Source organism: Xenopus laevis, chromosome 1L (assembly GCF_017654675.1).
Source record: "Xenopus laevis strain J_2021 chromosome 1L, Xenopus_laevis_v10.1, whole genome shotgun sequence".
Lineage (NCBI taxonomy): Eukaryota > Metazoa > Chordata > Amphibia > Anura > Pipidae > Xenopus > Xenopus laevis.
The window spans coordinates 13,977,341-13,993,703 of NC_054371.1; the positions used below are offsets into that span (position 1 = coordinate 13,977,341).

The following is a 16,363-nucleotide window of genomic DNA, read 5'->3' on the forward strand; positions in this document are numbered from 1 at the left end:
GCACAAGGGATCTCTCACAGACAGAAGCAGTTAAAGGAGTTGTTCACCTTTGAGTTAATATTTGGTTTTGTGTAGGGAGGGATATTTTAAGAATTTTTTTTTTTATTATTTGTTGTTTTTGAGTTATATAGCTTTTTATTCAGCAGCTCTCCAGTTTGCAATTGTAGCACTCTGTTGCTAGGATCCAAATTATCCTAGCAACCATGCATTGGCTTCAATAAGAGACTGGAATATGAATAGTAGAGGCCTGAATAGAAAGACGAGTAATAAAAAGTAGCAATAACAATATATTTGTAGCCTTACAGAGCATTTGTTTTTAGATGGGGTCAGTGACCCACATTTGAAAGCTGGAAAGGCTAAGAAGAAGGCAAATAATGCAAAAACTGTAAAAAAAGAAAAAGTGAAGACCAATTGAAAAGTTGCTTAGAAATGGCCATTCTATAACATATTACGAGTTAAACTAACAGTGAACCATCCCTTTAAGGGTTTTAACACCAGCCTAGTAAGGGCTCTTACACATGAGCGTTTTTACCTGCGCTCCCCTGCGTTTCGTTTTTCGGCGTTCAGCCGCAGGGGAGCGCAGGAATAGACAGGTTGAGACGCAACATGCTGCATTTTTCCTGCATTCGGCGCCTACATGCGCCTGTGTGAGTACAGCCCCATTTGAAATAATTAAATGCGTCTATTCCTGCGCTCCCCTGCGGCTGAACGCCGAAAAACGGAACGCAGGGGAGCGCAGGTCAGAACGCCAGTGAGTAAGAGCCCTAACGAATGGCACAATTGTATCAGCAGCTCTGTATCCAATGGGATTGTTGGAAAGATGTAGGGAAGTGTATTTATGCTACAACGATAATTACATCATCAAACCTGCGCATAATAGGCAGCAAGCATTAAATGCGAAGCGGTCTGCAATTTTTAAAAAAAGATTTTATTTTAATATAATGATCATTTTGAATTAGTGGTAAAAGTACATTAGTCATTTCAGGGGACATTATGAAACATAGAAAATACATGAATATTTATATCAAATTCCGACTCTTAACATATGAATATTGATTACAAGGGACATAAAGCTTCCATGCAAGTCTTTCATTGCACTCTCTGGCCGTCCATAGAGGGATTAATGTTCAGCTCTGGCTTTCCTGAAATTATACTGTAATAAAACATAAGCAGGGTGATATAACAGTGATGTTTATGTGTTCAGGGCTAAATAAAATTGTGTATAATAGCATAAAGCAAGAAAAGGAACCCAGGAGAAGGCAGGATTCTTCTGATAGGGCCTTCTTGTATTTTTGAAAACTGGGGAGATATTTTATCTAACAGTGATTATTTAAAGTAGAACTAAAGCCTAACTAAAGAAGTAGCTAGAAATGTTGTTCATGATGTTTTGTGCTTCTGTACCAGCCCAAGGCAACCACAGCCCTTTAGCAGTAAAGATCTGTGTCTCCAAAGATGCCCCAGTAGCTCCCCATCTTCTTTTCTGCTGATTCACTGCACATGCTCTGTGCTGCTGTCACTTACTGAGCTTAGGGACCCACTCACAATATACAGTACACATAGAATAGAAATGTCACAATATAAGGCTGATTAGTAATTAATACACATAATTACTACATGGCAGCACAGAAACCAGTGCAATTAGCATCAGAATTTAATAATCAGCAAACCTGTAGCATCAGTTTATATTACAGCCAGGGAAGCTCATTTTCTGCTGGATAATTAGTGACGAGCCCTAAGCTTAGCTTCTCAACAGCCAATCAGAGCCCACTGAGCATGTGAGTGTCACAGACACTTTCCAAGATGGTGACCCCCTGTGACAAGTTTGAAGTCCTGGATCATTGCTGCTATTGACAAGCTGAAACTTTAGGCTGGTGCAGTAAGTTCAGTATATAAAATATGGCATTTTTAGCTGCATTCGTTTTTAGGTTTTTTAGGGTAAAGGGCAATTGGAACCAGGGATCTTAATCCCACTCACACTCCTCAGTGGAGCCTCAGGCTGCTTAGCTCCTAGAGTGACCTATTATGATGAGTAGCCTATCCTTACTAGACCTGACCTGTCTAGGTTCCACTTCTCGATTCCTGCCTGCTCAGGTAAGGGGCTTAACAAAATAGACCATGAGCCCATGGCTGCTCAGGCCTATGTACTGGACACTTATTAAACTACAGGGAGATAGCTAAAGGCAGGATTAGGAAACAGGGCCCCCTCCTAACTGTATTTTAGAACCTAGTTTAGGGCTAGTCCACACGGGGAGATAGCGACGCGTTTGCGGTCGCGGCGACAAAGCGCCGCGACAGTCGCCGCGACCGGCGCAGGCGACAGTTTTGTATGGGCGCCTATGTAAAAACGCCTGTGCTAACCACACGAGGCGATGCGCTTTTCAACAGTCGCCTGAAAAAGCCTGGCGAGGCATTTCAGGCGACTGTTGAAAAGCGCATCGCCTCGTGTGGTTAGCACAGGCGTTTTTACATAGGCGCCCATACAAAACTGTCGCCTGCGCCGGTCGCGGCGACTGTCGCGGCGCTTTGTCACCGCGACCGCAAACGCGCCGCTATCTCCCCGTGTGGAATAGCCCTTAGGAGTCTATAACACTAGGGGACTGCCTGTTAAATAATAATTGGAGACTAATTTACCAGTCCCCTACACCTGTAAATACTAGATTCACCCAAAGATTTATGGTAGAGGATTAAAAGTTGACAACAAGTACCATGGAACCCAGTCTCTCCCTAATACCACCGTAGAGTTTCATTACTATGATTGTGTAATGTGGAAAAGTTTAGTGTAAATGTATAAGAATGCAAATGTTAAATGTCTGTTATGTATGCATGTGGGGTCTTGAAGGTTTAAAGGAGAATTCAACCATAAAGTAAACAAAACCCTACATAGACCCCCTCCCTCCTCCCCCCCCAGCCTAGCTGCTTCCCCGGGCCAATACCCCTAACTCTTTACTTACCCCTCGGTGCAGATTCTGTCCAGCAGAGTTCACGGCAGCCATCTTCTTCTCTTCGGTAATCTTCGAGAAGTGCCGTATCGGTGCAGGCGCAGTTGGAGCAATTTTCTGTTTCGCCACAACTGTGCATGCGCTGAAAGTCATGGACATGAGCCGCTCTCATTGCAAAGATACCGAAGAGCCGGAAGATGGCTGCCGTGAACTCTGCTGGACAGAATCTGCACCGAGGGGTAAGTAAAGAGTTAGAGACATTTGCCCAAGTTAGCAGCTAGGCTGGGGGGGGGGGAGGAGGGGGTCTATGTAGGGTAGGGGGTACGGGTTTTTTTACTTTATGGTTGAATTCTCATTTCAAAGAGTTTTCAGCCGAAAACTGCACCGGCCCGGGGTTATATCAGTGAGCACCATAGAGCGATCCTCTTCCGTCTTCCTCTTTCTTCTGTGGCTGTGCATGCGCAGTAGAATGAAAAGCCGAACCTTAACTAAAAAGTCGCTTTTTCATTCTACTGCGCATGCGTCTGCCCTGGGAAATTTGAAGAGAGAAGAAGCTGGAATAACCCAGGGCTGGTGCAGTTTTCTGCTGATAGGAGCACCAGCCTGGGGTTTCAGGTAAGTCAATACAATCACTTGGGGGTGCCTAACATTTGGCACCCCAAGTGCAAGAAGACTTTCCTTCTCCTTTAAGATTATAATTATTGGGATATTGTACTGTAGAGGTTTGGCCACAAGAAGGCAGTAGGCATGGGCGTCCACAGACATTTTTCCAGGGGGGGGGGCATGAGGGGGCCGCATTACCTTCCCCCTTGCCAAGAATCCAACAGCAAAATTCGCTACACAGGCAGCCAGTAAGTGTACAAGTTAGTGGCCGCTGTTGGGCCTACGGGGCAGTTTTAGGGGAGGGAGGTGGCAGTACCAATACCTATCCCAACTGAGCTCCTTCACATAATGTTGAACTACATCTAATGTTGAACTAAATCTCTGTGTCTGGCATGCTGATATGTAGTGCAGAGATATTAAAAGCCCCAAGTGACGTTTACTCCATGCCAAATGTAGCACTACGTAGCCTGTGCCATCCCTTGGGCCGCTCAAGGCATTACGTGGGGCAGCATCAGAGCCGCTAGGATGCTGAGGGCAGTTGGTAGTATGAAGGGCTCTTTCCGGCACATGATGCTGCTTTAGAGACAGCTGCGGCAGATGCTGCAGGTAAGGCCGAGGAGATTGAATGGAGCGCCCTCAGTGCCTATTAGCCACTGGTAGAGCTCCGTCTTTCCCACGAACATCACACTGGCTGGTTCCCAGACCCAGTGACTCCCCCGCTCACTCCTCCTTCTTCCTTGGGTGCCTCACACACTTATAACGCAGGCGCTGGCTGGATGAATCCTCGGGGGCTCTTACTTGCAGCGCCCCACCCACTCTCCTTCTACTGTCACTATCTCCACACGCACACAGTTTGCTTTATATAAAAAGGACAAATCCAGGGGGGGGGAGTGCCCCCTTGCCCTTATCTGCGGACGCCCATGGCAGCAGGGTCCTGTTAATTGTATAGCTAGTGTAATTTTTACCCCGACTACTAGAGGGAGCTAGAGGGAGAAAATATTAAAAAGGGGCAAGAAACCAGGGGAGGTGTCAGGTTGTAGGTGGGCATGGTCCTGCTGGACTAGGGAAGCCCAACCCTGGAAGGACATGTGACAAGCTTAGCCAGTGATAGGAAAGTATATGTTATAGGGTGCAATAGGTGTACCCAGGGTCACCATCAGGGGGGCTCAGGGGGTACTATCATACCAGTAACCAAGAAGATTCAGATGGCACACACATAGCAAAATGTGCTTAAACTTTGTGATTTATTTGGATCACTGCACAACGTTTCAGGGGATCAACCCCCTTTATCAAGTGCTTGGTATACATGGAACTGTTGAGCAGAAAAGTCCCAAGATAGAGCACCACTAAAACGTTACCCACGGAGTTCGGATTTTATTAAAGTACTATCATACCAGGCCTGGGACTAACGGGGACTGGCTGTCCCGACCGCCAAAGTGCCGAAGTCCCGAACCTCAGAAGAGCCAAAGTCCCAGGTGGCCCAGAAAATTTTGTTGTACAGGGTCCCAAGATTTCTAATGGCGGCCCTGGATGTACCATATAGTTTAGGAAAAGCTAGAAAGGTCCGCAAGAGCCCCAACTAGGAGTCAGAAGGAAGCAGCCGTCTACCAGTGTTAGTGCAGTAACTCAGTTCTGTGGGCACAGGCCATGCCTATGGTGGAAATTCCTGTCCGGGATAACAAGAGGTTACTGTCACTGGAGAGCTGTCCCAATTGTTCCCTCTTGTCTACAGGTGAACTGTCTACAGAGTGACCCAACAGCATCATATGAGGAATGTAACACGGTCAGAGGAGCCGGGTGAGGTCCCAATAGGCTGCCCATTCCAAAGGTTCTGCCATATAGTAGACAACTTAGGAGGCAATACCTTCCCTTCCCAAAGAAATTAAAGGGACTGCGTTTATATTAAAAGTGAAAATTCAGCCTCACGTATGTACATGAAAATGTCTTTCCAGTGTCTTTGGCAGGAACATAATAGTCACAGCATAAAAGCCTTATAAAAACAAATACCTCTATCATTTTCCCATCAGATCTCTGAACTACCTTTCATTTTCGTAGAACAACGTTTAAAGGTCTCGCGCATGGAAGACTGTAGGAAAAAAAAAAAAAAAAAGGAGAGAAATGATTAATTCACTTTGAATTTAATGTGACAAGGAGCATTTTCCATTTCCCAAACAAAACTCCATCTGAGGGAAATGAAATGTGATATTTTGTGCCATCGAGAAAAACAATAGGAAGATAATTTGTGAATAACTATCAGACGGAAGTCTCTGAATGTGCCACGTTCAGATAAACATAATCAGAAATGTCTTTGTTCCTTATTTTTTTCTTTTTTAGGGACACGTTAAAATTAATTCTTTTTTTAAAGTTTTCCCTCAACCATTAATCATAACTCTGCAACGTTTTAATCTAAAGCTGATGAATATTTCTAAACTTTCTTTATTTTTTTTCTCATTTCCAGTTTAATAATAAACCAGAAAAAATAACCTTTATTCCAACATTGATACCAAATAATAAATACAAGTAAGGGATCCGTTATCCAGATACCCATAATCCAGAAAATTACGAGTAAGACATCTCCCCTAGACTCAAGTACTTCCTTTATCGCTGTACAGGTATGGGACCTGTTATCCAGAATGCTTGGGAACTTGGGTTTTCCGGATAACGGATCCTTTCGTAATTTGGATCTTCATACTTTTAGTCTATCAGAAAATAATCGGCTGGTTTTGCTTCCAATGAGGATTCATTATATTTTAGTTGGGATCAAGTACAAGCTACTGTTTTATTATTACAGAGAAAAAGGAAATATTTTTTTTAAAATGTGGATTATTTGGATAAAATAGAGTCTATGGGAGAGGGACATCACGTAATTCAGAGCTTTCTGGATAACAGATTTCCAAATTATTTGGATAAATAGCAAACCTGTAATAAGAAAACCATAGCTTGTACGTGATCTCAGCTAGGATATGTCTATTGGGTTTATTTTTATGTTTTAATGACTTTTTTAAGGCTAAAATGCTCCGAACCAGTAATTATAAAGTAAAAACCTTACTGGGACATAGGAAAATCCTAACGCATTTCATGCCTGTACAGACACTGACAATGTAATAAGAAATCATCAAATTCTTATGATGCATACCATGTAAAGGTATGGGACCTGTTATCCAGAATGCTCGGGACCTAGGGTTTTCCAGATAATGGATCCTTTCATAATTTGGATCTTCATACCTTAAGTCTACTAGATAATCATGTAAACATTAAATAAACACAATAGGCTGGTTTTGCTTCCAATAAGGATTAATTATATCTTAGTTGGGATCAAGTACAAGCAATTGATATATTATTACAGAGTAGTGATGGGCGAATTTCTCCAGTTTCGCTTTGTTGAGAAATTTGCAAATTTCCCATAAAATTTGCGAAACGGCGAAAAATGAGCAAAACCTGAATTTTGACTCCCGCGTCAATTTTGAAGCCCGTGTCAATTTTGATGCTGGCTTTAAAGTCAATGGGCATCCAAATAGTGTTGACGCACGATGGATTTGACGTGAGCGTCTTTTCCAAATTTTCCAAATTTGCCTGTGGCAAACAAATCACTATTACTGAGGAAAAGGAAATCATTTTTGAAAATTTGGTTTGAACGCGGGTAAAACCAAAATGGCCAGAACACAACATACATGTCGCTGAAAAACTGGTTAAGGGTTCCCAGGTGGGTTTTTTGACTAATGTTGATAAAAACAGACTCTTGATATGTGCGTAGGGTTCTCATGATAGGGACTTGCCATCATGTATGGTTTGTACCCAGGTAACTATTGACCAATTTTTAGATATGAGATTGGGACATTGAAACCACCGGGTAATGCTTTATACATGTTAGAGCGACACTGGTTTACTAAGTAAAGAGTTAGGGGCATTTGCCCGGGGGGCAGCTAGGCTGGGGGGGAGGGGGGTCTATGTAGGGTAGGGAGGTAGGGTTTTTTTTTTTTTATTAAGGGTTTGTTTCTCATTTAAAACCTTCTATCAGTATTACTATTCTTTCAACAATAATTGTATTATTCTATCTGCTCTATTTATTGTTCTATCAAAGTGTGAATTTTAGTCCAAATTCATCATTGTTGGATTCAAAGTCTCCTTTTGTCAAGCACCAAATTAGTTGGTGGAATATTTAGTGCCCAAAAAATAATTTGACTTTTGAAAGGGTTATTATTGTTGTAAATGAAGTGATCCTCCCACCATCCCATGAATAGGTTAGTGTTACCAATCCCTATTTCTGTAGGGAAATGAGAGAGAGCAGGTGTAATCTGATCTCTCTGCATGACCAGCTCTAGCCCAAGACCAGGAGGCTCTGTGGAGCCAGTTTCAGTACTCCAGGCTCAGGCTTTTGGGCCCAGCCTAGAGGAAAGTTTGGATTGTGGTTCTGACTCCAAGACACTGGAGTTTGGATCAGTTGGAGGAGGTGTGGGGAGACCTGCACAGGTGGAGCTGAGTGGAGGCCATTGTGTTGCAGTGGAAGTGGAGGCAGGTGAGATGGAGGCCCAGGTCCCTGCCAAACAAACTGCAGACAAAAAGACTGCTGGAGGCAGAAAGTCTGAGCCATCAGAAACCAGAAGGAGTGGAAGAAACACCCAGAGGCAAAAGAAAGTGGCTGAACTTACCCCGGGAGCAGCTGAGGAGGAAACACGTACCTTGCGTTCTGGTGAGTACTAAATCCCCTCTTCCCAAAAGCAGAAAACACCAGCGCTCTGCATCTCTGGGGGCTTCATCTTCTGGTGTTACAGTGGGGGCTGAAGCCAAACTGGATGCTAAAGGCACATGTTATGGGGAACCACAGGGTGGAGGCGTGTCTGTGCATGAACTACAACTCCCATCATCCCCTGTAGGCATCTATTCTGGCAGCCAAATAAGTCAGACTTGGGGTGATACATATATCGTGCCAGAAACACCCCTTGAAGACTGTGCTGCAGGGAAATGTCCAGCTGGAAAGGGAGAAGCTGCTATTTTGTCCCAAACTGTCAGATCTGGGGCTGCTGAAGTTTCACAGACCGGGGAATCCACTGCTCAGGATCCTGTAGATACGAGACACCTGAACCCAACTCTCAGCTTAACTCTTTACCTGCCCAACTGACTGCAGCCACTAGAGGGAATCAGGGAAGCTCAGCTGTTGCTGTTGGGAATGTGATGCCTGATACAGACAATGAGGCTGAGGATTCAGAAGGGGAGCAGAAATCCCAGGACTCCAGTGATTTAAGTGCAACATATGAACCAACTGCACAAAGGAGAATGGGTGCACCCACTGATGTAAACCCCCAGCTACCCAGTCATAAGGATATTGCTCCTATCCTGCAGCAGCTGTCTGAGGCCTATAAGCAGAAGGGAAAAAAGAGGCAGAAATTGTTGCACAGCAGAAGCTGATCAGAGCTGCTTATAAGAGAAATAAAGGCAGACTGGAACTGGACCTCATTACACTTAAAGGGGAACTCTTTGAAACTGAGGTCTCCATAGAGAAACTGTTGAGCAAAGCAGGGCCCTGGAGAGAGATTTTTGAAAACAGGGAGCGGTTTGAGAAGCTGCAGAAATCTCTCAGGGAGGAGGTGCCATACCGCAGCCGCAAACTCAGCACCACCAGCTACTCTGCCTCTTCTGATACAGAGAGGGATTTCAAGAAGCCACAAGCTCCAGCCAAGAAAGCACCAACAACGTAAGAAGAAGGACGGGATCCACTGGCAGGAACTGGCATTTGATGTGCAGGAGGTGACAGAACAAGAGAAGAAGAAGCAGCAAAGGGAAGAATTTAACATCATTCAGGAAGATTTCCCTCCTTTGTCACCTGCCGCCCAACCAACCAAGTCACCTTAAGCCCAAGACCTGGTGTCACAGGAAGATCCAGTTGCCCCAATGGAAGTATCGTCCAACCATTCAGCTGCGAGTGGCATGTCTGGGGTGGTGCATGGAGATGCTGTTGGCATGAATGAGGATTCTGAAGAGGTCGGATGTCGGGTGGATGAGCTGGCAACATCATCCCGAAGGCAGTTGTATCACAGGGTGATCAAGAACTATTTTGTTGCTCCTCTTGCTCTGAGAGACTGTGTAGGGAACATCCTTCAGGAAAGCCTTCGCTTTCTTAATGGCAAGAGACTTGCCCCTAAGTTTTTTGACAACTGTTGGCTTTCACTCCAAGGGAAACTGTATGTCCGAGGCAACTTGACTGATCTTACCATTGATGGTCCCTGTGGGTGTGGGGAGGTGGAGACCCAAGAGCACTTTCTTGTCAGTTGCCCAGTGACTAGAGATGTGTATAGTCAGATGGCAGCAGCTCTTAATATCCCACTCCTGAACAGTCTGAACTATGCAGCCTATGGGGTTCCCACTATACACCACCCACTGGACCGTGAGACAATTTATATCATACTTGCATGCACGCGGTACCAGATCTGGCAGCATAGGTGCAGGAGATCTTTTGGCCAGTTGGGCGCTACCCCAGATAATATAGTGAAGGCAGCTCTGGCTCCGTTGAGTTTTCTGAAGGGAATTGAAATAAAGAGGTCATCATCAAATCAGAACCTATGTGAACCTTACTCTTTCATCTTCATGAACATGCCCTCATCTCAAGGTATGTACTTATTGTATGTATATGGCTCCCTGGGTACTGATACTGCTCCTCTCTTTTTCTATAGGCTGGAGGTGCAGCTTTCTGTCACATGGGAGAATCTATTCAGATATGAATATGAAAGTGTGATGTTTTTGTTTGGTGATGAAAACTGGAGGAGGTTGGTCCAGGAGACTTTTCTGGAATGCTCATTTGGGTTGGTGGTGGGTTAAGGAAGGCCGTATGGACAATCCAAGACTTTGCAAACTGGCCTTTGATTTGGTGTGTTTGTTGGAAAAGAATGGGCAGAGGGATGGAGGGTGTATGGGTGGGTTTGTGGGATTTCTGTTTTGTTGTATGATTTGTGAACTGTGTGAATTGATGATTATTTAATGTAAAGTGATCTTTTAAACAAAAATTCTCTATATATTAGGTACCTATCTAGTGCTACCAATCCCTATTTCTGTAGGGAAATGAGAGCAGACAGTAACCCTTCCAACACTTTCCTCTTGCCTATATATTAGGTACCTATCTAGTGCTACCAATCCCTATTTCTGTAGGGAAATGAGAGAGAGCAGACAGTAACCCTTCCAACACTTTCCTCTTGTCTCTATATATTAGGTACCTATCTAGTGCTACCAATCCCTATTTCTGTAGGGAAATGAGAGAGAGCAGACAGTAACCCTTCCAACACTTTCCTCTTGCCTATATATTAGTAGGGGTGCCACCTTACCCCCCATACTTTGAGGTCAAATGGTTTCACTCATCTTTATTCAGTCCAAGCAGAAAACAGAGGAAAGGGATTTGTCTGAGGTTTTTCAACATTCTCCACCCTAAGTTCAAGCATATCAAGGCCGTGTATCAGCTGTTTATGGCAGAATTGTTTATTTGCGCTATTCCAGAAGGATTACATGTTGCATGTTATTAATCCTGAAGCAGGGGAATGTCACATTTCAGACTGCACAATCCTATGAAAGGGGCATTGCTCCCAAACGTTCTTGCTTTTCTGTCTACGCCAAGAGCCGTGGCAATCATGAAATAAATGAAAAGCGAATGCTCGGCTGCCTTCTGTTTGTACGCCGGATAAGTTCTCTGTTCTGACAGCTAAATTGAGGACAGCTCAGTGTGATTTGAAGCGATATATCTCTAAATTACCATTTGACTTTGATAAAATATATCACTATTAATTCCTGTCTCCCGGAGACGTTCTTGTACAGCAGTGTGTCACCGTTCAAGGCAAAGTATGTGAGCTATAAGAATCTCTTTCCAAATATTAAAATAATGGAATTTGTCTGCCTAAAATGCTTATAAAACATCCTTCAGTGTTTGAAATTAGGTCATAGGCATAGCCTTTTTATCTGTATTTATTTTTTATTAGAGTTCCCCTATTTCCTATAGACTTGAGTTTTATTGTTCTTAAAGGGGTTTTGCACCTTTGAGTTAACGTTCCATATGATGTAGAGCGTGATATTCTGAGACAATTTGCCCAACTAAACCAACAACAGAGGCCATCACTGTAGCCGTGTTCAGGCCTGGATTTGTGGAAAGACCACCAAGGCCCTTGCCTAGGGCGGCAGGATTTTAGGGGGTGGCATGTTGCCCAACCACACCCACCTTGGTTCAGAAACACTGGGGATATGACTTAAAAAATTTCCACTGCGTCAATCCCCATTACTCCAGTCCCGATGATGAAAGTTTGCATGAAGAAAAGGTAAGGGATGGGGGCGGTAAACATCAGCAGGTCTAGAGGCGCCCCCTATGTAAATCCGGCACTGGCCGTGTTGTGAACCCCACTGTAACTACAGCAAACTCATTCTACCTCCTCACTCCTGGGCAGTGGGTCCCATTCAGGTCCGGACTGAGAATTAAAATAGGCTCTGGCATTTCAAGTACACAGAGGCCCAATCAGCCCACAAAGAGGCCAAAAAAAGCCCCACAGCCCACTAAATACTGACTTTCTATGGCACCTTATAGCAGCCCCTCTGGCATTTGCCAGAAACCACAGATTGCCAGTCCGGGCCTGGTCCCATTAGATTTTCTCCTGGGCCACCACCAGCCCAGTCCAACATTGAGCCTATAGAATTTGTTTACAACGTGTAATAAATGAGGCATGTTATAATAGTCTTAAAGAAGAACTAAAGCCTAAAGATGAATGTGGCTATAAATGCCATATTGTATATACTGAACTTATTGCACAAGGCTAAAGTTTCAGCTTGTCAATAGCAGCAATGATCCAGGACTTCAAACTTGTCACAGGGGGTCACCATCTTGGAAAGTGTCTGTGACACTCACATGCTCACTGGGCTCTGATTGGCTGTTGAGAAGCTAAGCTTCGGGCTCGTCACTAATTATCCAGCAGAAAATGAGCTTCCCTGGCTGTAATATAAGATGATGCTACAGGTTTGCTGATTATTCAATTCTGATGCTAATTGCACTGGTTTCTGTGCTGCCATGTAGTAATTATGTGTATTAATTACTAATCAGCCTTATATTGTGACATTTCTATTCTATGTGTACTGTATATTGTGAGTGGGTCCCTAAGCTCAGTAAGTGACAGCAGCACAGAGCATGTGCAGTGAATCAGCAGAAAAGAAGATGGGGAGCTACTGGGGCATCTTTGGAGACGGGCTGTGGTTGCCTTGGGCTGGTACAGAAGCACAAAACATAATGTAAAACATTTCTACCTACTTCTTTAGTTAGGCTTTAGTTCGCCTTTAACACTTTCCCTGCCAGCCCTTTTGTCCTAAATATGAACATCTACTGCCAAGCAGTTTTTAGACATTTTGTACTCTTTCAGTTTAAGGGCCTTTCCTGGAGGAAGGGGTCTTTTAGTTTACCCAGGAAAACAACATATTGTTTTTTTTCAACCTGAGCTTTTAAAATATGCAAGAATTTTGGTGTAATTCTACTTCTGTAAAAATATAGGCTTCTAAGTGTCTATTAAAATGAAAAAAAAATCATGTTTCACAAAGAACAATCACATATATCAGAAACATCATTTATTTTATGTATGAGAAAACAGCCAATTTGGAAATATCTATGTCTCCTGAACGCGGCAATACCAAATGTATATAGTTTTATGGAGATTTCTCACTTGTATAGATCAAAATCTACAAGCAGTACATTACCAAATTACCAAAGCCCCTCTCCACAAAACGGCATACTTCTCATTTCAAGGCCAAACATTCCACTAACAGTAGGTTTACCCTAGAAAACTACCCATTATTAGAAAGAACAGATTCAAGAGAATCATAAATGGGTAAATATATCTTTGTACTCCAAACTGCCAAGTTGCAATTGTTTCCTAAATTTATAATGTTTTATAGAAATTGGTGAATTTTTTGAAAAATGACCTCAAAGCTTCCAATCTACAGCATCATATCTCCCACCCATCATTAGGTACCAATTTAAAACACCCTAAATATGATTGCCAGGAGTCCAATGAACAGTTTGATGAACAGTTTTGAGTCCAATGAACAGGTTTACATAAGCATGTGGTATATAGGGGCCCTAAAATCAGGGCCGGATTTACATAGAGAGCGCCCCTAGGCCCACTGCCGTTCGTTGCCCCTGTCCTCTCCCCTTTATTCGTGCAAATTTTCATCATCAATGGGGAAATTTAAAAAATCATTGTATCTCCAACGCATCCCCAGTGCTTTTGAACCAATGTGGGTTTGGTTGGGCAGGATGCCGCCCCCCTAAAATCCTGCCGCCCTAGGCCCGGGCCTAGGTGGCCTTTCCACAAATCCAGGCCTGCCTAAAATGTAGACACCCTATTTGTACTATCAGCTCTGTTATTCCAGATGCTGCAAAATCAACACATTAAAATAGTTTGCGGCGGGGGCGGGGGGGGGGGGCAAAGATAAAAAAAAACTACATTCACCCCAGAAAACCATATATTTTCGAAAAGTACACATTCCCCAGAATCCATATTGGGTATGCATGTCTTTCTACTCCAATGTACCTAGCCACAAAACGTTCCTAAATTTGGTGATTTTGATGACATTCCCAAAATCACCTCAAAATTTCCACCCTGCAGCATCATAGTTTGGCTCGAGCCGCACCGTGGAGTTCTACCGTAAGGACATGAATATTGAATATCAAGTCTGAACTGTTTGTTTTGAAAAAGGAGCGAGCGTTGACTTACACACAATTACTACTGACGCTAAAAGAGATATATAGTAGAGTTTATCATTGCTGATGTGGTTACAAATCCACTCGTCTGACATTATGAGTAATGACGGTTTGACAGCTGTGAAGTCACATTCAGCACAAAAAGCGAATCCGCCGTGACTCTGTACTGCAGCGAATAAAACATGTGCTAGCGCTCTAGCAACACTTATTAGCCATGGTCTTAGGATCATTTCTTGATGTTTTATTGTATGCTCTGTGGGCAGTTGGACTTTTATTACACGCTGAAGGCAAAGTGCTCTGGCATTGCTGCTCATCAGCCAACCTTTCCCTCATACAGAATCTTCAAAATCCCCCACCGCGTAGAACAGATATTTGTGACGGTCATCTTTATCCAAAATGGTCATTTAATGAAAATGGTTACACAATTACACTTTGGACCACAAGTTAACACTATAGTAGAATGAACTAACAAAATGAGAAGGAGGTGATCTTCTTTCTTTACTTACATATTGCACAGTGTGCCCTTAGATTTGTTTTCTATTATTTATATAGGGACAATATATTCTGTATACCTATGGAGGAAAAGGAGAAAAAGTCCCCTGTATAGACCCAAACTCAATAAATATAAACCCTATAGTTCTACTTAGGCTTGCGGAATATATTTCATGGCTTAACAACTTTCACATAAAATATTTTTTTAAATTAATAGTTGACTAATAAAACAAATTCAACTCTATTAAAATAAGTGATGATTATTATAATAAAGTGCTTGGTGCCTGATGAGAAATTAATATAACCATTAATTAAACCACCATTCTAATCTTAAAAATTGTAGATTAAAAGGAAGTAATTCCTTTATCGATACAAAGTGCTAGTGCTTCAAAAATACGGAGAATTGATCTATCCCTGATATTAGTGTAAAATAAATATAAAGGGGCCGATTCACTAACTTCGAGTGAAGGATTCGAAGGTAAAAAACTTGGAATTTCGAAGGTTTTTTTGGGCTACTTCGACCATTGAATGGGCTACTTCGACCTTCGACTACGTCTATGACTACGAATCGAAGGATATTTATATAGGGACAATATATTCTGTATACCTATGGAGGAAAAGGAGAAAAAGTCCCCCGTATAGACCCAAACTCAATAAATATAAACCCTATAGTTCTACTTAGGCTTGCGGAATATATTTCATGGCTTAACAACTTTCACATAAAATATTTTTTTAAATTAATAGTTGACTAATAAAACAAATTCAATTCTATTAAAATAAGTGATGATTATTATAATAAAGTGCTTGGTGCCTGATGAGAAATTAATATAACCATTAATTAAACCACCATTCTAATCTTAAAAATTGTAGATTAAAAGGAAGTAATTCCTTTATCGATACAAAGTGCTAGTGCTTCAAAAATACGGAGAATTGATCTATCCTTGATATTAGTGTATAATAAATATAAAGGGGCCGATTCACTAACTTCGAATGAAGGATTCGAAGGTAAAAAACTTCGAATTTCGAAGTTTTTTTTGGCTACTTCGACCATCGAATGGGCTACTTCGACCTTCGACTACGAATCGAAGGATTCGTAGTAAAAATCGTTGAACTATTCGACCATTCGATAGTCGAAGTACTGTCTCTTTAAAAAAAACTTCGACCCCCTAGTTCGCCATCTAAAAGCTACCAAGTCAATGTTAGCCTATGGGGAAGGTCCCCATAGGCTTGCCTAACTTTTTTTGATCGAAGGATATTCCTTCGATCGTTGGATTTAAATCCTTCAAATCGTTCGATTCGAAGGATTTAATCGTTCGATCGAAGGAATTATCCTTCGATCGTTCGATCGAACTATCTGCGCTAAATCCTTCGACTTCGATATTCGAAGTCGAAGGATTTTAATTCCTAGTCGAATATCGAGGGTTAATTAACCCTCGATATTCGACCCTTAGTGAATCGGCCCCAAAGTGTCAAGTGCTTCAACTGATTATTTCAAATTTCCAATAATTCATTAAAAAATGCTACACAGATGCAATTGATCAGATAAACAAATACAATATTTAAGATTAGAATGGTGGTTTAATTAATGGTTATATTAATTTCTTATCAGGCATCA

The 16,363-nt window shown here is 42.5% G+C and overlaps 1 long non-coding RNA gene across 1 annotated transcript; it reads right to left on the bottom strand.

The window, feature by feature from the left end:
* Window positions 1-910: 910 nt before the first annotated feature.
* LOC108697154 lies at window positions 911-9,015 on the bottom strand. The gene is made up of 3 exons (XR_001932408.2): window positions 8,222-9,015; window positions 5,550-5,628; window positions 911-1,153 (listed from the first exon to the last, which is right to left on the bottom strand). It is a non-coding gene; the product is annotated as an uncharacterized LOC108697154 (long non-coding RNA).
* Between the last annotated feature and the right edge of the window lie 7,348 nt (window positions 9,016-16,363).